At 39.2% G+C, this 12,562-nt stretch overlaps 1 protein-coding gene across 1 annotated transcript in view; it reads left to right on the top strand.

The window, feature by feature from the left end:
* Window positions 1–535: 535 nt before the first annotated feature.
* HAPLN1 (hyaluronan and proteoglycan link protein 1) overlaps window positions 536–12,562 on the top strand; it is a 75,739-nt gene continuing 63,712 nt past the window's right edge. The window contains exon 1 of the mRNA XM_046665526.1: window positions 536–779. The gene's annotated coding sequence lies outside the window, so the exon portion shown is untranslated. The remainder of the gene's footprint in view (window positions 780–12,562) is intronic.

The following is a 12,562-nucleotide window of genomic DNA, read 5'->3' on the forward strand; positions in this document are numbered from 1 at the left end:
CAAACCCAATATCGATACCGAGTCCAGTAAACAAAAAAAATACTCTTCTGGCAATGTGGGTGGAAGGGCATCTTCAGTTTAGGCAGCTTTGTCTGCTGTTGCCATAATTGTCTCTCTACCTGGTTACCCTGGATCTACTTTGGGGAGAGGGAGGCGGGAAAGCCAGGACTCTTCCTACCCTTGGATTTTCCTTTTAAGCAGAGACTAAAAAACAAAGCGAAAATTCACTCTCCTGGCGTGTCTGCCTCACACCGCTGCCTCACAGATCATTCCACAGACCCCTTGCCCCATCCGCTCTGGACAGACCCAGGAGTGGCGAGGGTGCAGGAGGAGTGGTGTGGGTGGGGGCTTGTGGTTGTAGCTGCCGCTTTCCCTGAAGCCCCGAGCGGGACACTCGGGCATCTGAGCAGAGGGAAAGTCGTCTAAGAGGCTGCTGTTTCACAAGGTCTGGGTACAGAGCTGCCCCTCCCTTCCTCCCTGAAGTGTGCATGAAGTGCACGTTAGGCTGTAATTAGGGGATCTGGGAGGAGAACTTTCCTAGTGACGCTTTGCTTTTCTTCTGCTCTTGGTGAGAAAGTGCCTCCTTCTTCCCAGGACCAGGACCTCTGCCATCCAGCGCCACAAAGAGACATTCTGCACACACACACTCACACACGCACACACACACTTGCCCAGAGACAAACTTAAGGTGAGGGGGAAAAGCGCTAGCTTCACTTCATCTCCGGGCTCCAACTTCAGCAGGACTTGAGAGCATCTGCGCTTCTGGATTTCAGAACAAGGTAAACTTCCCACAAATTGTTTCCTCTTTCGGTCAAACCTTGGTGCCTTAAAGATTTCAGAGAGCAATACATATCATGATATATGTATACATTTAAAGTTTTTTTCTTACTATTTTCTTTTGAGTTTAACATATCTCAAGTTTTTTTAAAAAAAGATTCATATTGTCAGAGAAAATACTGTGTTGCTCAGTGTAGAACTGGGGCAAGGATTAACTCGAGCATCCTGGCTTTTGCTAGCAGTACTATAAATCTGGGAGGCGCATGGTTTCCAAGCGGTGACTTTTCCATCTGTATTTCAACAAGCATTTTTATAGCACCTGGGATGAAAAAAGGAGAGCAGAGGCTGAAGGAAGAGCTGAGAATAGGAATGCCCACTGCAGATTTATGAGTTTTGCTTTGGGAAATATATAGGTGTATGTGAAAAAGAAAGTTACCATAATCCTAGGTGATACCTGTTAGATTGATAATCTTTGAGATGTTACCAATTTTGGTCCAGGCTTCTCCAGTTAATTGTGGAATTACGATCGTAGCATTATGATCCATTTCATATCTAGAATCATGTTGACAGACAGTTTTAATGTGCTGAAAAAAATGTTAAAGCCATAGATGTTAAGATTCTTTAAAAAGTTGCTTAAAGGAATTATTTATGTGTTGAGTTTGTTCACCACCCGAAGCAAATCTGAACTCTTTGGGGCTTAAATGAAGTTGTTTTTCTTCCATTGAATATGACTGTTGGGTTCACAATAAGATGGTTTGTTATTTTGAAAATAAGTTATTTTATTTTCATTTATCACTGGAAAAATACACAAAGTGGCCAGGACATTTGGGAATTTTTAGGATGGAAAGTGTTCCTGTACATGTTCCAGCGTGATGTCATAGAATCAGACATACTGGCTGGCTTCTTGGAAGCTAACGGTTCTTAAGAAATAAAGCCTGTGAGTTAATTTCTAAGTGAAATGTAATATTTATTCATTACAAATGGAGTTTCTGGTAACCATTTCTACTTGATTATTTCAGTGTACTAAATTTGCTGTAGTTTTATACACACTTTAGTGACTTCAATATTTTAATGGAATCATAAAATGGGCATATTGTTCTACCCCAAATATACCATAGTAGTTCTCTTTGGATAACTTTGAGGATGATACTTCTTAATCCTTCCCATCAGTTTTTAACTTCAATTCCATCTATTTCTACTAATAAAGAAATTTTTCCTTCCGTTCAGTAAAAATGCCAAAGGTCTATTAAGCATTTCATCTTTAGTCTTTAGTCACTTTTGGGGTATCTGCTCTTAATAATTTAATTGTTTAAGCTAAGAGAATAACTTGACATTTTTTTCTAACCTCTTCGTAAAATTGGAAACAGCTTGAAAATGGGAAAACTAGATAAGGAGAGGTAATTTTGCCTAAACTTAATTAAATGAGCAAAAGAAAACCAACTTCAAGAGGTCACTGGTCCCCAGGGAGAATGTACCCAGAGGCCAGCATACCAAACAGGAGTGTCCAGTGGGCCTGGGCTTTCCATGTGAAACAAGAATGAGGGGAACAGCATGTTCTTATAAAGTGAGTCATTTATTGTCAGCAAGGTGCTGTCCTCAGAGGAATGACTGACACAGGAATTTAGAAAGACTGAAGAGACTTTCACACAGAAGAATCAATTCGTTATATTCCTAGCGGTTTTACTTCCTTTTCCTTCCTTTGGGAGTAAGTACCACATCCAGGATAAATACGTTCAGAAGACGCAGAAAGATGCTTTATGAGCAGACAGACGGTCTACGAGACAGTCCTGCCTTTTAGCATCTTGGATGTGGAATATTGGTATTTTCTGAGTAGTTGAAGTAGTCTTTGAATCTTAAAGGCAGCACTGTACTTTGTAAAGATGAACAAGAGTCGTATTCAGAAAATGCCTCCTTTTTCCAGAAAACACTAGTACTAGTTTTCATTCCCTTTTGCCCCATGCATGTTTTATTTTCCAGATTACATTTTTAAGATAACGGTATTCCACCAATTAAATTCCAATGAAATGCAAAGCAACTGAAAACATAACTTTCACATTGTAGTCTTCTGTTGCCTCTAGTTAATTTTCCAACATCCTGGATTCGTTACTAGTAACCATAGTACTTAGTCTGTGTTATTTAAATGTACTTAGTCTGTTATTTACAGGTAACAAAATGCTGTTGGGGGGCAATGGGGAGGGATGGAAACCCGAATATACTTAAGATTTTAATCAACAGTGTTTAGGCGGATTAGAGGAAACAGCTGGCTAAACAAATATTAGGTGTAGAGTGGACGTGATGTTATAAATTAATAATGCAGCTCTTTATTGATACCATGAATGGCAGGGTCTGTGATGGTTCAACATGGGAAACACGGTCCCTGTGTGCCACCTAGTGGATGAGTCAAAGAAGGCTTTCTCACCAGCCTCTTGCTAAAAAATTCAGAGACTTCCATTCTACTGATATTGAACACTAAGTACATGCCAGACTTTGGGGTAGGTGTTCAGAGTTGAAAATACAGCAAGTGATTTTTATATAATTTAAAAATCAAGGCACCACTTAACAGTTGATTAAATTCCCAGTGGTTGCATTCAAAATCAGGTTACTCTTTACTGGGTAATTTACCATCAACTTTCTGTCTCCATGAGGATATAGTTTAATAACCGTAACTTGCTTCTCATATAGGATTTGTTTTTTACAGAGATGTCATGACCTAGTTCAAAACAGGGCGGACAGAGTTTGAATCTTGAATCACCTTCTCAAATGGAAACAAATTTCTGTAAAGTTTATAGTTACTGATTTTGAATGGGCCAATAATTATCAGCTTGAAAGGTTAGTACACACACACTGGCACATATTATTACATATTCTTTAGATATTTTTTCATTAAATGTAAAAGGATAGTAGTAAAAATTGCTTTGGGGTAGTGAAGTATATTTCACAAAATATTGCTCTCAAACACTAATAATTAGCATGTGGAACAACTTCGTCTACACCTGTTGTTCACATGCAGTTTTGAAGCAGGAACAGCACTTCCATTAAATTGACATAATAGAAAAAAACCCTAGGCAAGAACAATTACAAGAAAAGCCACTGTTTGAAAGAAGCATCAGGATACCATAGAAGATTAATCCATCGGAATATTGCACTGGGAGTTTTGAAAAACTTTTCATCAGGAGATGTATGAATTATTTCTCCAATTGGCTCTTTGCAAGATATATGACTTAATGGCGACAGTGTTCAGCACATCAACATTAATCAAGACGAGTTCTGAAATTCAGGTTGGGAGGTAAAATGCCTCAGTAGGAGAAAAAAATGATTAATTTGTTACTTGCTGAGCTGAAGAGGTATAATCCACAAATTGAGTTAAGCCTGCTGATGGGGAATGGAAGTTTCCTATCGAGGGGACTTTGGTTTTTTGTTTGACAGTGGGACCCACCCGGTGAAAGAAGGAGAGCTGCTCATTAAGTCTTTTTTCATTAATGCCACAAAATTATAGCCTGTATTGATCAGAGGTGATGGCTGGAAACACTATCAATCATGTAAAGTAAAGCAAATTATCTTAATTCTTATTTCCAATAAGTCATCATGCACCAGAAACAAACCATTCTGTTAACAATTTTATCTGATCATCCTTGTGATTTAGGATGAATCACAGACTCATTCTAGTGAGGGAACTAATGAGAGATTCCCAAAAAGTCAGAGGTCCTGAAGGTAGAAATTTAGTCATGAATTGGAAAACGGTTCCAAGAAGTTTGAATGATTTCAGAGACTTGATACCAGGCAAGAACAAACTCTTCAAGAAGGAGCCAGCCAAGCTCTCTGAGATGGTCTGCTGCTGCTGGGCTCTTGGTTATCTTCTAGTAGCTTCACATAATGGCTTCTCCCAGAGGTGGAGACCTGAAGGGGGCTTGCTGGTGTTGAAGATACAGCTATGAAGTGAGGATATAACTATGTTCAGATAAAGCCAGGATTTGTTTAAAATATCAAATGTTGCTGGACTACTTTGAGCTTCTGTTCATTGTTTTATAGCTTCACAGGGGGCGATGGAGAGATGGGGGTATAGCTAGGAGGCCAGGAGGCTATTTGCAAAACAAAAACAAAACAAACTCAGAATAAAAATAACTCAGAGAACTTACGAAAGTTTTAGTTGGGTCTCAGTCTTGAATGAGCAACAGAAGTTTCCCCTTTTGTCCAACATAGCTTAATCCGGAGAGAACACATTTTACTTGGTTGGTTACTAGCTTCCAATTACTATATTCCAATTACGTTTACTGTATTAAATAAAGTCCAATTAAGTTAAATAATATTCAAGTTATTTTTAAGGTAAATCTGGATTTTCCTAAACTTTTCACAAAGTTTTATGGATAATATCTCATTTGATGTTGATATTAATATTTGATATTGACATTGATGAAATGAGGATTACCTCATTTGATCATTCCTGCATTCACTTGTTCATTCAACGAAAACTTATTGAACACTTGCTGTTTACCAAGCACTATTCCAGCATTATGTGCTGGACCCCTCACTTTACACCATGCAAATTCATTCTAAAAATATAAGAAAGTCAAAATTGATGATAATGAATCTAAAATGTTGCAAGATCCTGAGGTACACATTGAGTAACAGAAACAACCAGAAAGTTCTAGCCTTGTGGTTTTCATATTAAGAGAATTTTGAGCATGCATCTTTAAAATTATTTGCCCTTATTTGCCATCTTCAGGCTGAGTGGATAAGAGCTTTGTTTCTTGGTTGCGTGGGCACAGATGGGCCTGGGAGGGCAGCTCGGACACTCCAGAACCCCGGGAGGGCTAGTGTTCCATTAATCTGTCTCCTCGGGTGGATACGAAAAGCTAAAATTCATTTGCACACAGTTGCCGTCCACCAGTTTGCCACTAAAATTCAGATTGTGCACAGAATGATTCAGTGCTTACCATTTGCACCAGGCATCACGCTAGGTGTTGCAGAGTAATTGGCTCAAGGAGTTCACAAGCTGGTGGAGAAGACAGATGGATGCGCATCAGGAATCACTAGTAAAATTTGCCAAGTGGGTGAAGTTTGCCTTCGTAGTCTCCTGGGTCTCTGTCTTTTGCACTTCTCCAAACTTTCCAGGCCCCTCCTCATAAACTGAGACTCCTGCTCTCCACCCACTACCCCAAAGGAGCTGATACTGCCCTGGTTGATTGATTTCTTGACTGACTGATGACACTTAAGTGTGAATGAGTTTCACTCATGCATTTACATTTTAAGCCTTTTATCTCTTTAAAGTAAATGTTTTGTTTTCTCTAAAAAGAATTTCAAACATCTGGGGGCCTTCCCATCCTTACACCAAGGGTGTAATTAAGCTGATTTAGTCCTCCACGGTCTTCAATCTCTCAATTATCCCCACTCCAGAGGTGAGGCCAGAGGCATTCTCTTAAGGCCAGTTTCCAGAAACTTGAAGGACCTTTGGTCCTGTTAACCACTGGCTCCTCTAGGCTGAGCCTGATCAACCTGTTCTTCCATCCTCCCCCCAGTGCTTTGCCCAGGCCATCTCCCCTCCCCAACCCCAAGGGGCATCGAAGCCCATCCTTTGAACGCTCCTGGGCACTTTGCCATATGCTACGCCTAGCTCCTCTCAGCTTTTCATTACTATGCTTGGCATGCTGCCCTTTGATGGGTAGAGCCCCTATAGCTTCTTGTGTTCTACTGTTTGAGCCCTTATGCCACCCCAAATATGCGGGTCTAGAGGGAGGGAGCAGGGAGAATCCACATATTTGGTCCAAGAACTCCTCTAAGTCAAGGGGATGAAGGAGGAAGACAGGGATACACACAAGGCAAGCACAGAAATTAGCCATCAAATTGGAAGTACGGGTCAAAGCCAACATCTTTTTAAAATATGTGCTCAGGTACTTAACTACAATTGGTTTCAGAGAAATTTCAACATCGGTGCTGATTATAGAGGCTGGAAAACGAACTGTGGAAAAAAAACTCTGAAAATTTACTATGGCTTTATAAAAGTAACACTAATCAGAGTCATTTGTTTAAATTCCTTCCCATTTTATGTTTAATTCACATACAGCAAATGATAGTCATGTTATTAGTTGGTTCAGATTTATGTATGTTTCCTTTGATTTCGCCACCATGGTTTGGTGCTCCTATAAGATACTGATCTAGTTGTATGACATAAAGATGTGCTCACCACTTTTTAAACTGCTGGGACTGAGCACCCAAAGTGAGAGAGTTGATTGCTTTTCCCTTCTTCTCTGTGGCCTAGAGAAGAGGGATCATTGGCCTGCATTATTCACCTCGCTGGGGGATATGAATGCCTGACATTCAGTAGGTGCCCTATAAATGTTTCCTGTTGCTGCTGTCAGTGCCCAGAGCAGTGCTGAACGTGAGGTTTCAGGGGTCTCCCTGCCTTCCCTCCCAGGTGCCTCTATTTCAGACATCTGAACACCTCCCAACCCCAGGCCATTCCCCAACTCGGTCTTTGTTTTCTTTTCAGTCTTCGTCATATCTTTCGAGGGTGTTAAATTCATAAAATTTTCCCAGATTTAAATAACAATAATTGTTGGTATACAATTAATAGTGTAAAAATAGTTGATAATTTCAGTAAATCTCCAAATTTAAGGAAAGCGAGACTGGAGGGGGGAAATGAGTTGAGAGAGGACTTGAAATAGTGTAGACATGATCTAATAAGGGTGAATTGATTGGATGAGGGAGAGAAGTCAAGGACAGTGTGAATGTTTCAAGGGCACACCATACATGGAGAGGGACGCAATCGACTAAGATTGAGAAAATGGGAGAAAATGGTGAGTCTGATTTAGGAAGTACCCATGGGATCCATACAAGTTGAATATACGTATCGTAAGCAGAGGGGAGAAGTCATGGCTGGAAATAGAGATTTGGAAGTCTTTGGTATTAAGATGGTAGCTGAAAATCATGTGGAAGAAGGAAGGCGATCATCCCAGGGAAGAACAAAGGGCGACAAACTTGACCAAGAACTGAACTCAGGAAAAAATAGGTAAGAATGAGTTTTGCCATTATTGATGCATGATTTTAACTTTTCTTTTATCAACCATAAATGTCCACTGGGTTGGATAATAGCAATGTTTTATTAATCCTTGTGTCTCACAGTCTTATTCAGTCCTCTGCATAGGGAAGGTGCCAGACATGTTTGTTGAATTAAATGAAATTAAAATGGCATTTCCGAGCCTTGATGCTTTAATGATAGATTTTCATAATGATAACCCTGAACCTGGGTAAGACCCCAAAATGTCTGAATTGTAGTTATTTATTCAATTTTGTCCAATATTGAGCCGGCTTTAAATATATGTTGTTGCATTTTGTTGTTTAAAAATCAGTAATCAATGTGTAGTGTAGATGGTAATTCACCAGAGTACTTGATTAACCTTAACCCATGTTGTTTAGCTTAACGTATAAATGAGTTCGCCACAGAATGCAGTCCTAGTTTGAGTCCATTTATAATTCTTTTCCTAGTTCCTTGATCGTGAAGACCTCTACATCTTAGGTCAGATTTGGAGCCCAGAATCCTGGATTTCTCTGGTCTTCTCAGCAACTTGCTTTTTTTTCTAGTTCTTCTTTATCCCTGCCTGCGTTGCCATATAAAATACAATGAATAATTGAATAATTTTTACTATAAGTATGTCCCAAATATTGCATGGTACGTACTTATGCTAAAGAGATTATTTAGTGTTTATCTGCAGTTCAAATTTAACTGGGGGTCCTGTATTTTTCATTGGCTAAATCTGATAATCCTACCCCCAACTTGAAGTTACTGTAACTAGAATACGGCAACCAAGAATTTCTCCATGAGACTTCTGAATACCCTCCTTCTAAAGGTGAACAAATAAAGTTACTGAATGTATTTTCACCAGTGGTATAAATATCTTTAAAAAGATACTCTAAATAAAATTGTCCAACTGTGATATACCAATCAAGATGCAAATATATCAAACATTTATAACTACTGTGTTTTATACCCTATATACTAACAGCTATCTTAAGGATGCCGTAAATGTCTATTAGTGATCATGAGTTTTCATCTATCTAAAATATTTTAAAATAATGTACATGTTAAAAAATTAAAATTTTAAATTTTCACTTTTTCAAGTTGGCAGTAATAAAACAAATACTTATTTCTAAATGAAAGAGTATCCATTTAGAAAAATATATATAATGTACAATGGGTATAAATTCTCAAATATTCTAACTGCAGAATATCTGAGAGCTCTTTTCCCCCGTTAATTTTATGTCAATTGTAGTTGTGCTGCCACCTTGTGATGTTTTTGAAGTATGACCTAATTTAACTGTATTAACATGTTATAACAGATCAACAATTTGTTCAATGTTAAAATTATTCCTCACATGATTAATATTTTTCACTTTACCCAGAAATGCTATATATTTTAATACCAAGAAAGGGGTCTCAAGTATTTAATGAAAATATTTTCTAAGTGTTGAACGTACTGTCTGCAAATTAGTATATCATTCTTGAGATAAGCACTAAAGTATGTCATTTAGTACTATACTACTTTATGTTTTATGAGTGACGTTAGGTTGTATCTGCATGTATTTTTGGTTTACTTGACCTTTTAACCTGAATTTCTCATAAGATCCTTGAACTCAGCATGTCCAAAATTGAGCTCATTATCGTCTTTCTACCAAGCATGGCCCATGTCATCTCTATATAAATACCAAGACTGTATAATTTATTACCCAAAGCAGAACACTTTTGAAAATGAAATGGGGTGACATTAATTATTCCAGAATAACATGTATAAACCAAGACTGTCTCAACAAACTGGTCTCCTTAAATATAAGTTAAATCATAATCCCAATAACCCAAACTGGAAAATTTGGAGTCAAGACTACTGGTTCATTGAACTGATCTGGAACCTCCTTCCCAGACTTCCGGTATTCCTTCTGCCTGTTTGCTCCCTTTCATCTTCTCTTTCTTTTCCGTTGTCCATCATGCTTGCCAACATTCTCAATGTCCTTGTCCTGTTGTCTGCAGAAGGATCTACCAGCCAAAATCCTTTTTCAGGATGAATCCAACTGTCCTCTTCCTCCACACTTGCTCTAAACTGCTGGGAACTGCTAGGAAAAGCTCATATCCCCCAGCAGAATGGAATCACTGTACAACTTCATGACTTCAGCTGCGCTTTTAATGCTGTGTGGCAGTTCTACCATATTCCTTAAAAGTTTTTTCTTCTCAAACTCCCTGTAACAGATGTCCACGCCTCCCTAATTCATACTGAAAATAGAAGCCATCTGCAAAGAACCCTCTTACTGTCCTGCCACCAAAACGCGTCCCTGACCACCAGCACCCCTACATATTCTCTCTTTTTTCCCTTCTGTTAGGAAAAAAAACACACAAGGAAAACTTTCCTTTACCTCTAAGAGTCTAAGGCAGACGTTGCCCCCCTGAGCTCTAGACATTCTTAATTAGGCATTTTCTCTCTTGTATCTTCAACCTCTCCCACTCTGGTTATTTCTTCCTATTGGATTTAATCATGGTCACATCTTATTGTCTTAAAAATATAAAACTTTCCCTAATCTCACATACATTCTACCTGCCAATCATTCTCCTTCCCGTCAGAGCCAAACTTCACGCCTTCCCTGTGCTGACTCTCTACGCCTTCACCCCATCCACCCCTCAGGCCACTGCCGTGTGCCTGCTCCCTCAGCTGCTCCACTGAAGCGCTCCTCACCAGAGTCACAGTGGTTTGTTTTCTTAGTGGCGTTTAATGCTGGTGACCACGTTCCCCTCACAACAATCTCTGCCCTTGGTTTCTGTGATCTCACACTGTCCTAGTTTTCGACAGACTTCTCTGAGTACTCCCTCTCAGTCTCCACTTCAGGCTTCTAAGACGCTCCCCTGCCCCTTAGCAGTCTGTGTTCTGGTAGCTTCCGCCCAGTGCGCCTTGCCCCCCCCATGTGTTCTCCCTGTGCACTCTCATCCACTCCTCCGCATTAATCACCTATGTGCCCAGGACTCCCAGATCTTTATATCTCTCCCAAAATTTTCTCCTGAGTGTCCAAACCACAAACATCTCCCAATTAGGAAGTCTCTCGAGCCTCTCAGACTCCAGAGGTCCCGAATGAACTCCTTTTCTTTCCCCTGAATTTGAACTTTACCCAATTGTATCTAGTTTAGTAAATGGCACCCTTTTCTCTCCTCTCAGTTTCCAAAAACAGAAACATGGGAATCATCATGTGGCTTCTATCCCACAAATATCTTTTGAGGATATACACCCTTTTCTATCTCCTTTTGCCTAAACCTTACCCCTTGTCACCATCTTCTCTTGCCTAAATTTCTGCAAATCTTACCCACTGGTCTCTGTGTCTCCAGTCTTGTTGCTTTCTAGTGCATTCCCTCACACTGAAGCTGGAATAATCTTTCTAAAGTGTAAACTGAAAATATTTGCCTTGGGGCCGACCTGGTGGTATAGTGGTTAAGTTCCTGTGTTCTGCTTTGGATCCCAGGTGCCGACCTACACACCACCCACCAAGCCATTGCCCGTGCTGTGGTGGTGTCCCTCAGGCAAAATAGAGAAAGATTGGCACATATGTTAGCTCAGGGACAATATTCTTCACAAAAAATTATATTTGCCTGGTTGAAGCCCTTCAATGCCTTTCTATTGTTGTGACAATTAAGTCCAAATTATTAATATGATTTGCAAGATTTTCAGTGACCAGCTCTAGCTTACCTTTCTAGACTCAAATCTCCTCATCTAAAATTACACAGAATACCAGCTGACAGGATCAAATGACCAAATAAATCAAGATAATGAAAAAAAATAGAAATAGATCAATAGGAGATCTAAATATTAGAGTTATCAGATACAGATGTTATGCTATTAATATATTTAAGAAATTAGATACTAAAGAATTTTAGCAAAGAACTGGAAACTATAAAAAAAATCATTCAAATGAAAATTCCAGAACTGAGGAAATATAATAACTAAAATAGGAGCTCAGTACAGGTGTTTAGGAAACATTTAGAAACTTTCAGGAGATGATTAGTAAACTGGAAAATAGGTCTGAAAAAAAGTATCCAGACTGAAACCTGAAAAAGAATGAAAGATACTGGGGGGAAAAATAGTAAAAGATATATGAGATACAGACGTTGGCACCCCAGTGGGAGAAACCAAATGGGGCAGAAACAATCTTTTAGAAATAATAGCTTGTGACTCTCCACATCACAGATTCAAGAAGCACCACAAAGCCCGAGGATAAATATCAAAAAGTAAAAATAAATTAAAAACCCACACCCCAGTATGGTATAGAAAAACCGCTGACAAAAGCAAAGAGAAAATATTAAAAGCTTCCAGAAGGAAAGACGCAGGATACTAACAAGTAGCAAAATCAGCTAGTTGGACACTTTGTTTTTCTTTCCAGTTCAGGAAATGCCAAAAATCAGCGGGCTGACTTGACTATATTCCAGGGTAGATCTTATCAGCTCATCCTACTTTCTCTGAGAGAGCAAGTCTTCACGCCTGGAGGGATATCAGCGTGCCTAGTTCCCGGAAGGAGCTGGACTGAGATAAATTTTATTAGTGACTCAGTTTCTGCTCTGTTTGCAGATGCTGCACAGTCCTACTGCTGTCTAGGAAAAGTTCTGGAAGCCCTTTGGGAGGCTCCCATCTATCTTTATCATTATCTAATATTATTTTAGATTACAAAGAGGAAATAAATATAATGATTGAGAAGCTTATGATTTATGCAGGATGTTTTACAGTGTTAGAATTATTTGTTTAGGGCCCTGAAAGGCAGGTCT

The sequence above is a fragment of the Equus quagga genome, chromosome 7 (genome assembly GCF_021613505.1).
Source record: "Equus quagga isolate Etosha38 chromosome 7, UCLA_HA_Equagga_1.0, whole genome shotgun sequence".
NCBI lineage: Eukaryota > Metazoa > Chordata > Mammalia > Perissodactyla > Equidae > Equus > Equus quagga.